The sequence below is a fragment of the Vombatus ursinus genome, unplaced genomic scaffold (genome assembly GCF_900497805.2).
Source record: "Vombatus ursinus unplaced genomic scaffold, bare-nosed wombat genome assembly UNPS02014814.1, whole genome shotgun sequence".
Taxonomy (NCBI): domain Eukaryota; kingdom Metazoa; phylum Chordata; class Mammalia; order Diprotodontia; family Vombatidae; genus Vombatus; species Vombatus ursinus.
In genome coordinates, this window is record NW_020954592.1 from 2,377,218 (window position 1) to 2,387,083 (window position 9,866).

At 38.4% G+C, this 9,866-nt stretch overlaps 1 pseudogene; it reads right to left on the reverse strand.

Annotated features, from left to right (window-relative positions):
• Positions 1–556: 556 nt before the first annotated feature.
• LOC114022885 lies at positions 557–963 on the reverse strand (annotated as a pseudogene).
• Between the last annotated feature and the right edge of the window lie 8,903 nt (positions 964–9,866).

Here is a 9,866-nt window from a genome sequence, read left to right on the forward strand (position 1 = left end):
AGAAACACTTGTTGACTAATTGGAAACCTTCCACTAATGATGAGACTTTTCATCAGGTTTCTAATATGAATTACCTAGTACATTTCACATTCACTCTCTTAAGCAACAAATAGGAAGGAAACATGGTGTAATAATAAAGAACTGAACTGGGATTTGGGTGAACTGGGTTGAGAACTAGTTCTAGCACTAACTAGCTGAGGGATTTGGGAGAAATCATTTCTGCTCTCTCAGCCTCCTCATCTGTATTTAACCACATGTTGACATTGATAGATACTCATTGGGAAGTCCCTTACTCACTCTGGTATTTTGTATCTGCACCAGTGAGATGAAAATGCTGAGTAAGAGTCATGTTCTCTACAGTTACCAGATAATCATAGGGACAGAGATGGATATCTTCTATCCTTCAGTTCTGCCACTCATGTGGGGTAGTATCAACCACGATCTAGAGGTATATGGATTTGTGCATCTACCAATGAAAATAAGCTCTGAGCCCCCACTACCTGTTCATCTTTTGGGGGGCGGGATCCCAAAATTGGAAAGGAGGCAAAAGTAAATATCAAGCAGCTCCTCTTGGTGTTTTGAAGTTCATCCCAACCGTGGGCTGGGTAACTTGCAGGTTAGACAAACTGGCAAAGTCCAGGAGTTTCAACATTTCTTTGGTATCAGGGTCCACTGCAATGATTTCCTGATCCAAAGCAGAGACTTCAGGGATATAGTTATCCCTCCTTTCTCTTTCCCCTTCCTGTAGTTTGATGGAATATCTCTCACAGGGCCTCTCTGGATCTACTTCATCAGATGAGTAACATATCCCACCATCTCGTTGAGGAGTTTCTTGCTGGGGATGATGGCAATCTCCTCGCACAGGCATTTGTTGATGTGGAAGTCATTGCCCAGGCAGGTGAAGTACTTTTTGATGATGACTCAAGCCACCTTCTTCATGGTTTTGGTCCAAAGGTGACCCATGTTGGCTCCAGAGGATGAAGGGACTGTTCATCTTTTTATCAACTATTCTGATACCTGGACAAGAAAGTATGCCCGGGGAAGAACTAACCATTTTACCTCTGGAACCTCCTGACTGTCCTGATTGGTGAGTAGCCTCAACCACCCACTCATCTAAGCCTGGCTCCAGCCATTCTTCCGTTAATGCTTCTGCCATTCTTCTTATCAGATGCCTCTGCTACCTCCTACCTTTTCCAATTCTTGAAACACAGTCATACAAACTTTGTTATACTCCATTCACTATTCCAGTAACTTTCTTAACAAAAATATGCCTCCCTCGCCACTCTTTCTAAGTGTGCTGTCTCCCCTACCAGCTCCTTTCCCCATTAGGATGTAAGCTCCTTGAGAGCACATACCGTCTTCACTTTTGTATCTATATCTACAGGGCTTAGCACAATGTTTAGCATATTAATAAGTACTATATAAATGCTTTTTCTTTCAATTGTTCATTTATTCATCCACTGGCTAACCTCATTTCTTTCTGAATGTGTTTTTACTTCAAGGAGTTCAAGTCACACGAACTTGACATAATGGAATTGGTTTTCCCTGTAATCAGACACACATTCTCTCTCTGTCTCATCTCTCTCTTTCTCTCCCTCATCTCTCTCTTTCTTTCTCTCATATATGTGTATATATATATATATACATCTACATATATGTGTGTGTATGTGTATGCATATCTATATATATACATACATACATACACATACAGAATCAATAATAGTACAAGTTGACTATGCATAATAGGAATTTTAAACCCACCCGTCCTAGACCTCAGAAGTTCCCCCAACACACAAGATCAATCTGGACCTAAAAGTTCTAGGACATACATAATTTGAGTCTTCCTTTGAGCAGGCAAAAGAGTACCACACACAGTTCTCACATATTTTCACTAGGACAGCAATTAATGAGGTAAGAGTCTTGGCTCACCTATGGTATAGAAGTTAACACAGGCTCCCAGTGAAAACTGGGACTCAGGATGACTAGTGTTTCTGCTTCTCGGTTTTCTGGGCACTGGTCAAGGTTTTCTCACTTTGCCTGCCCAGCCACTGGATTCCAACACAAAGCAGAGTGAGTAAAATCAGCAGCAAGCCTCTGTGGGGTGCATCACATATCGTGCATCTTTTTCGCTCTGACCTTCCCTACCATCCTCTGACACTTCTCTTACTCCTCTAGTCCAGGCTAAAGCCCCAACCACTCCTCACAAAAGTGGGAAAGGATGGCTGACAAGCCAGCGATATTCCATCTTTCTAAAATAATATAGTTGAATTCAATCATTTTGAAGGGAGTCTATGAAATGTCTTGGTGAGAATATTACTATAATATATTCACCCAGCCACATATTTTCCACCTTCAGACACAATACTTGTAGAGAAGACAGCTGTGAGAATTCAAAGCTGCAGGTGTTTTATTAAGAAAAATCAAGCAACACAAATAAGCTGAGTGGTTAATGCCACCTGGTAAAGAATAGCTGCAAAGGAGTAGAGGAGCAATGTTTAGGGACCATGATTTTTCTTATTACTTTCAAAGATTATATTTTATTCCTCTTGTGCCAAAGCCCTTCAAATGGAAATTGTTGATTTTTTCCTTATCAATTCAAAGTTTAGTGAACTTAAAGCTAATGCTTTTTTTCCCAACCAAGTGGGCACAGTTAAATTTTTAAAAGTCATATTTAATCTGACTCTTCCTAAGCACTTATCTAATCAGCCACAACTAATTACCTAAAAATTTCAATCATCCACCACTCACTAAAAAAGGGATAAGAAACCAATTACATAGAGAAAGTCTTTATTTTAAAGAAATCGTTAGGAACAGAGGGGGAGGGAGGAGATGTAATTCAATCTTTGAAGAGTAGGAAATATTTTATGGTTGGTAACAATATAAGTTTCTACTCCACTTGTGGAAAAACCTATCACCTTGCTTCATTTGTCAGGTGAAAATTGTTCAGCCCAACACAACCCATCTTAAATCTTGGAAATTAATTCCTTTGGAAAAAAAACTTCAACTCAAACCATAACATATGCCACTAGAAGTGAGCTTTCTCTGTTCAGTAATATCCAATAATCCAGTGCCAGCTGGACAGATGCAATTTTGTTTCCAGATGAACACCCCAGCATATTTTATTACAGAGAAAGGGAAAGACAAAAGAATATTTGCAATAATAAAATTAAGTTGTGAAAGATCCAGATGCAATTATGTCAAGTAACTCTTATTTGTAGGCATTAGATGTAGGTGGAATTAAAGGCAAAAAAAAAAATCAATTTATACTCTAACCTCATAACAGCTCATTCTGTTCTCTTCTTGCTCTGTTATAAAGCTATTGATCCTCAGCTTCCAGTTACAGTAATTAGACTTCCATTATATTCACCCTTTATATAGAAAATCTGACACTAGAATCATAGAATCTTAAAGTTCTTGTACCACACACATATATTTTTTAAAAATCCTCAGCACAATGCTCCAATGAGGAGGGGGATATATATAGCTTTCCTAGAGCTTTCCCCCAAATCTGGAATTAAGCAATTCAGTGCAATTCAATTCAAAACATTTATGAAGTGCCTACTATGTGCCAGGCATGAGAGTTCCAAAGATCAAAAGAAAACAGTCCCTGTGCTGAAAGAACTGACAATTGATACAATGTGTGTATAAGTAAATAAATTCAATGTACACAAGGTATTTTAAAGAGAGAAGAAATGCTAACAAAACAGGGAGAGAAGAAAAGGTTTCATGCAGGAGGTGGCAACTGGGCTGTGCTTAAAAGGAAGCCAGGATTCTACAGGAGACTGCCTCTTAAAAGAGAGTATATTCCACATATCGGGAACATACTTGTGCAAAGACATCAAGGTGGGAAATTGAACGTTATGTATGAGGAACAACTAACTGATCAATATGGGGGAAAGGGAATAAGCATTTATATAGTACCTATGTTCCAGACACTGTGCTAAAAGCTTCTTACAAATATTATCTCATTTGATATCATCTAATCAAATATGCCTTAGAACAAGGGAAATATTTAAGTCAGTCAGCAAACACTTGTGTGCTTAGTAACAGGCACTAGTCTAAGTCCTGGGGATATAAAGAAAGGCAAACATAAAACATGTTCTAGTGACTAAAAATTAGAAAAATGCTAATTAAAACCTGGGAAAACTTGAATAAACTAATGCATAATGAAATGAACAGAACCAGGAGAACAATTTATATAGTAACAGTCATCTTGTAAAGATAATCAAATTTGAAAGAGTTAGTGATTCTGATCAACACAATGACCAACCACCATTCCAAAGGACTCTTGATGAAACACGTTCTCCATCTCAAGCAGAAAGATGATGGAGTTAGATTGCAGATTGCAGCACTGGTTCTTTAACTGGCTTTCTTCCTTTAATGTATGTCAATAACTTAAAGATTTTAGAGTCTTTTTCCAAGTGCACTCCAAAGTCTGTTAGCTAGCCCACCTAATTTCTAGTTTATGCTTGATCTTTCATACTTCCATATTTAGCTAGATAGTCTTTTTTTTCTTTGATTCTGACAATCTGTACTTAGTCAACTACCTGGTAACCTCTCTTTAGTATACATTTTTCCTATGCTTCTATTAAGGTGTTGTTTATATTGTTTGAAGGCTCTATTAAAGTCCCAAGTCCAGTGCCTCATAATGAGATGAAGGTCACCCTGTGCTCTTTAATGCTCAAATGGATCTGTGATTTCACAAATTCAGGAGCACCCTCCAACTAAGCAGATTATAATCCATCCAGGCCTTCCCATCCTGTGTGATTCATGCCTCTATTATCCTAAAAGTTCTCCACGGAAGGTATAGCCAATTTGCTGCAAGCCTTACTGTCTTTCTCCTAACATCATCACATACCAGTGGAGCACTCTGGCTATCCAGTTATCATCTGTTGCTCATGCCATATGACCTGCTCATCTTCCCTTCCCATCATACTCTTCTCTGATACCATCCCTCTGATAACTGTTCTTCAGAGCTGTTCAATGATTATGTGTTGTAGCTTGCTCACATCTACCAAGTAACTCCCCATTATGTTCTGTGTGATACTCATCTTTAGTTCTCCAGAGGTAGTCATGTTCTACACCTCTCTGCCAGATAGCAACATTGGTAGAAAGTTATTATTAAAAAGCTGGACTTTGCTTTCATGGGAAATGAAGTTAGTAAAAATGCTTTGCAATTTCCTGAAGACAATCCAATTCACTCTCTTACTCCTGTTCAATCCTGTGCCTAGCTCATTGTCCATCTGCATGGTCTGTTCCAGATATACATAGTGTTGTACAAGCATGTTGAACTCTGGCTAATAGACCTTCTTCATCCACTTTGTCTTCCCTGTGTGGATGGACAGGCCAAAACTCTTTTGAGTTATTACAGACATCTTCCAAGAGGTTCTGCAGTGTTATAGGGTTGATGTAATGAGAACAACATCTTCCATAAATAAGAGCATCTGGAAGACCTCATCATCCCCAGAGAATCCTTTTCAACCTACCTCTGCACTGGATTTCTTCCACCCCAGTGACAAATATCTTTGGCAAGTATACTTCTTGCCTGATGCTAACTATAAGAGGTACACTAACTAGCATTCTTTCTGTTGTTACATCCTCTGAGAAACCCTAGATTTTCGGTATCTTCTCCTTCAGATACTTTATATATTAATCTCTCAACATCCTCATAATTATATCACTTCCAGGATGGATTTCCTCTCTATACATACACGATCTAATTCAGTTGAATTTCACATCTTTGTTTTCTTCAGTACCAAATCTATCTCTTCAATAAGAACATCTAGGACTGTAGGATTAAGGTTCAAGTATTGTGGTTCCATTCTTGATGATGAAAAGAGATAGTCAAAATGGTTTTTGCAAATCTTTTCCATTTTTCTTCTGTTTGTAGTCCTCCTTCCATTTTTACCCTTGAATGCCTTTAGGATCACTTTATTTAGCTGTATATATCGCTGAGCTTTCTTTAAACTGGTTTTACCTTCCACTACTTCTCTTTTCTCTTTAAGACAATATAAATGAGTTTATATTCTAGCTTGGTGTTGCATTTTAACAGCCATCTTTTTCCTTTTGGCAAGTAAGTTTGTTAAAGATGCTTCCCTAAGGCTTTTTTAAGGTCTCCTTATTGTAATGGTTAATTTACATTGGTTAAACTTCTGGATGAAATTTTTATAGTTGGTGTTGATATTTTAATTATCTACTTTCCATGTTCGACTTTCAATTATTTGTTCAAATAGCTCAGAGTCAGATTGTTTCACTTTTTCCCATTACTATTCTTCGTGGCTTTTTTTTATACAATTCTAGTCTTAATTCTAACAAGTCAATGGTCTGACCATACACAAATAGCTGACCCAAACATAACTCCTACATCGATAACAAATCTGTTATTGTCTTTTAAAATATAATCTACTTCATCTTTTAGAGTGTTCTTTGTATTTTCCACATCCAGCACCTATCAATTCGTTTTTAATAGTGTTAATGCTAGAGAAGCATTAGGTTTCTTTGCTTTTGGCCTTCCTTTTATCTAAACCAAGCTTTTCCAAATATTTCTCTCTACCCTCACCTCTTCTCACCTTTTCATTGAAGTCAGCATGGATTAGGCATTTGATTCGAAGGCTCTTATCAAGATCTTCATAGAATTTCTCTACCACTTCATTTTCAGCAAACAATATGGCAGAAAAGCAAAAACTATTTTTTATGTTGGCCATTTTGCAGATACTTATCATTAGCACTATAATATGTCATGCCTAAATATCTAAATAAATCATGTTTCTTGCTGCCTCTGAGAATACAATAAAACCCACTCTGCCTTCCCTTCTTTGCCTCTACCTAGGAGTACCTGTAAACCATCCATTTAGCTGTGACTTCCTTCCTTCCTTTTTTTCCCTAATTTCAGTTGTAGCATAAATATCAAAACTGACACGACTCATCTCCTCCAGCAACATGCCTACTTGCTGGTCGTGGTAGAAGGCTCTCACATTCAATGTACCAATATTCAAACTAACGGTTTTTTTGATTGTCTGAAAATTGTGTGATTTTTTTTGATATCCTCTGCTGCCCACTTCAACCCCTTTCCTACTACAGTTTCACCTTCACTGCAGAAATGGAAGGGGCCACACAAGGCAGAGGGTTGTTTTGCATTTTTTTTTCATTCATGGATTGCCATGGCCAAAAAAAAAAAAGTTCATCACCACATGGTCAGCCTAGTGTTGATATGCTTTTGCATAATTAGCTAGACTTGGTCTATTACCAGGGACAGACTTAAAGTCCTTCCAGCACAGAAAAACTTTGCCAAAGCTTGTGCTGCTCTGGCACGGCTTTCGAGAACCTAGGGTAACTTCCATACCACTGCAAGGCTATTACAGCAAACATTGCAAACTGCAAGCACTAATAGGTCTGTCCTATACTGAGTTGGAAAGTGCTGTCAGTGCAAGGCAAGCAGAGCTTTTCCACAGGCACCATTCAAATTTAGAAGACACAAAATTTAGAAGGCTAATTCCAAAAGCCAACCTTTCCCTTTCTGTGCCAGGTAAAGGGGGAAAAAATCTAAAGATCCATACATAGAAGAAGAAGAAGAAGAAGAAGAAGAAGAAGAAGAAGAAGAAGAAGAATAGCAGCTAACATTTATATAATGCCTAATAGATACTGGAGCGGTTTGCCATTTCCTTCTCCAGTCCATTTTACAGATGAGAAAACTGAGGCAAACTAGGTTAAGTGACTTGCCCAACATCACACAGTTAGTGAGTGTCTGAGGCCAGATTTGAACTTAGAAAGATAGGTCTTCCTGACTCCAAGCCAGGCACTCTATCCACTGCCTAAATATCCAAATAAATCATGCTAATGATAATAATAATAACAATACCTAACATGTATACAGTACCTACTATGTACCTGAAACTATGCTAAGCACTTTACAAGCATTATCTCATTTGATCCTCACAACAACTCTGCAAAGTAAATGCTATTATTATCCCTATTTTACAGTAGAGGAAACTGAGGTAAACAGAAGTTAAGTGACTTGCTCAGCATCACACAGCTAGTGAGTGTCTGGGGTCAGATTTGAACTCAGGTCTTTCTGACCTCAAAACCCTGCTTCTCTCCACATTCTAGCTACCTAGCTGCCTAGGACAGCAACGGTAGGAAGGATAGGATTAGAGAAGAGGCTTCATTATAAGTCAGCACAATTACTCCATTGGGATCTTAGGAAGTCAGAGGCAGGCCTCCTCATCTCTGACTCTTGCCATGGCCAAACATGCTGGGTGTCTGCCATACAAGCAGAGACAAGGAGATAGTGTGGGAATAACAACATTGATAGCATCTAATCTTCAAATGCTATAGTGTGGCCAACAACTAAGTGGGACGAGGGAGGGGAACTCATGGTATTTTAATACCAAGTGTCACCTCAAGCAGAATCTTGGTCATTTGTCACCTGGCAAATACTGGGGGCCCGTCTTGCAATGCGAGCAAGGGCATAAGAGGGTGGAAGTGGTACATGTCTGACTGGCACCAGACATGCTGGTGCCGAAAGCTCTCCCTCCGTCCTGCCTCTTGAGGGTCCCAATCCTTTCCCTGTGTGGTTGGATAAGAGGAGAAAATTGGGCCCAAGGCCACTCACAAACACTAAGTATCTGGTCAGGGATTAAACCTTCCCCTTCCCTACACTTCACATCATCTAAAGGCTTTTTGCTTTCTTCTTCTACCCCCTCTCCATACACATGGAGTGGGGAAGGAAAAAGTGGCAAAGGGGAGAGGCAGGTGTTGGGGAAAGGATATCAGACTTCTCCTCACCACTATGACATCCACCATCCTAGGTCCACTCTATCAGTGATATACCTAATTAAAAGGAATAATTAATTAAAATAGAAAGATGATCCAGAGGGGTAAACTCCCCCCGAAACTTCCTACTTCCAGTAGTATAACTGGTGATCTGTTTCCTCTCCACCCATCAAATGAGGGTACTACTCCTGCCTCATGCTCAGGGTGCAAAAATTCCTAGTTATGACTCTGTTGTTTGCATATAGGTCCAGTGACAAATTAAATGTCTTTCACCTGAGGACTAGCCTGTCTAAATTCAGAGGTGCTTACTACCAGGTGGTTCACAGGATAATGAGTTATCAGGCATAGCAACACATGAAGCTCATCCACTAAGCAATTGAGAAGCTTTGATCTGCATCAGCTCAGTGAGTATCCACACTGGCAAAAATCACAAATCTTTATCAATTTCAGGCTACATGGATGTCTTTCCACTTAAGCAGGTTTTAAGAAGCAGAGTTAACTTCACTTTCCAAGTAGAAAACTGTTCTATTCTAAATAGAATATTAAAAAGGCAAAATTCTAGTTGACTCACTGATAGACATTCTGTTATTTCATTTTATCATTTCAATGTACCATTATTATATAAAGTGTCCCAAAAGTCTTGGTGATATTTTAAGCCTCAATAGCTCTATGTCACATTGTCTATTTCAATTATGTAAAACCATCAGAAACTAATCATCTGAATGCAAACCTTCTGAGAGTAAATTGTCTCATTCTTTGTATTTAAGTCCCTAGCACAGTTTCTAGGATATGGTAAGATCCTAATAAATGCTTATTGGCTGATTATTGAATAGAAAACTTTTAAACTACAAAGCTTTATCAATTTGGAATATTTGCTCTCAGACAAAGCAAAAGCAAGAATAGACCTAATTAAAAGAGATAATCAGGGAAACTACCTTTTGCTAAAAGATACTATAGAATATGAAATAATATCAAACATTTTACAGCAAGTTTCTCCAATGAAGACCTCATTTCTCAAATAAATACTGAGTATAGAACTGAATCAAATTTATAAAAATAAGAGCCAATTAATAAATGGCCAAAGGATATAAACA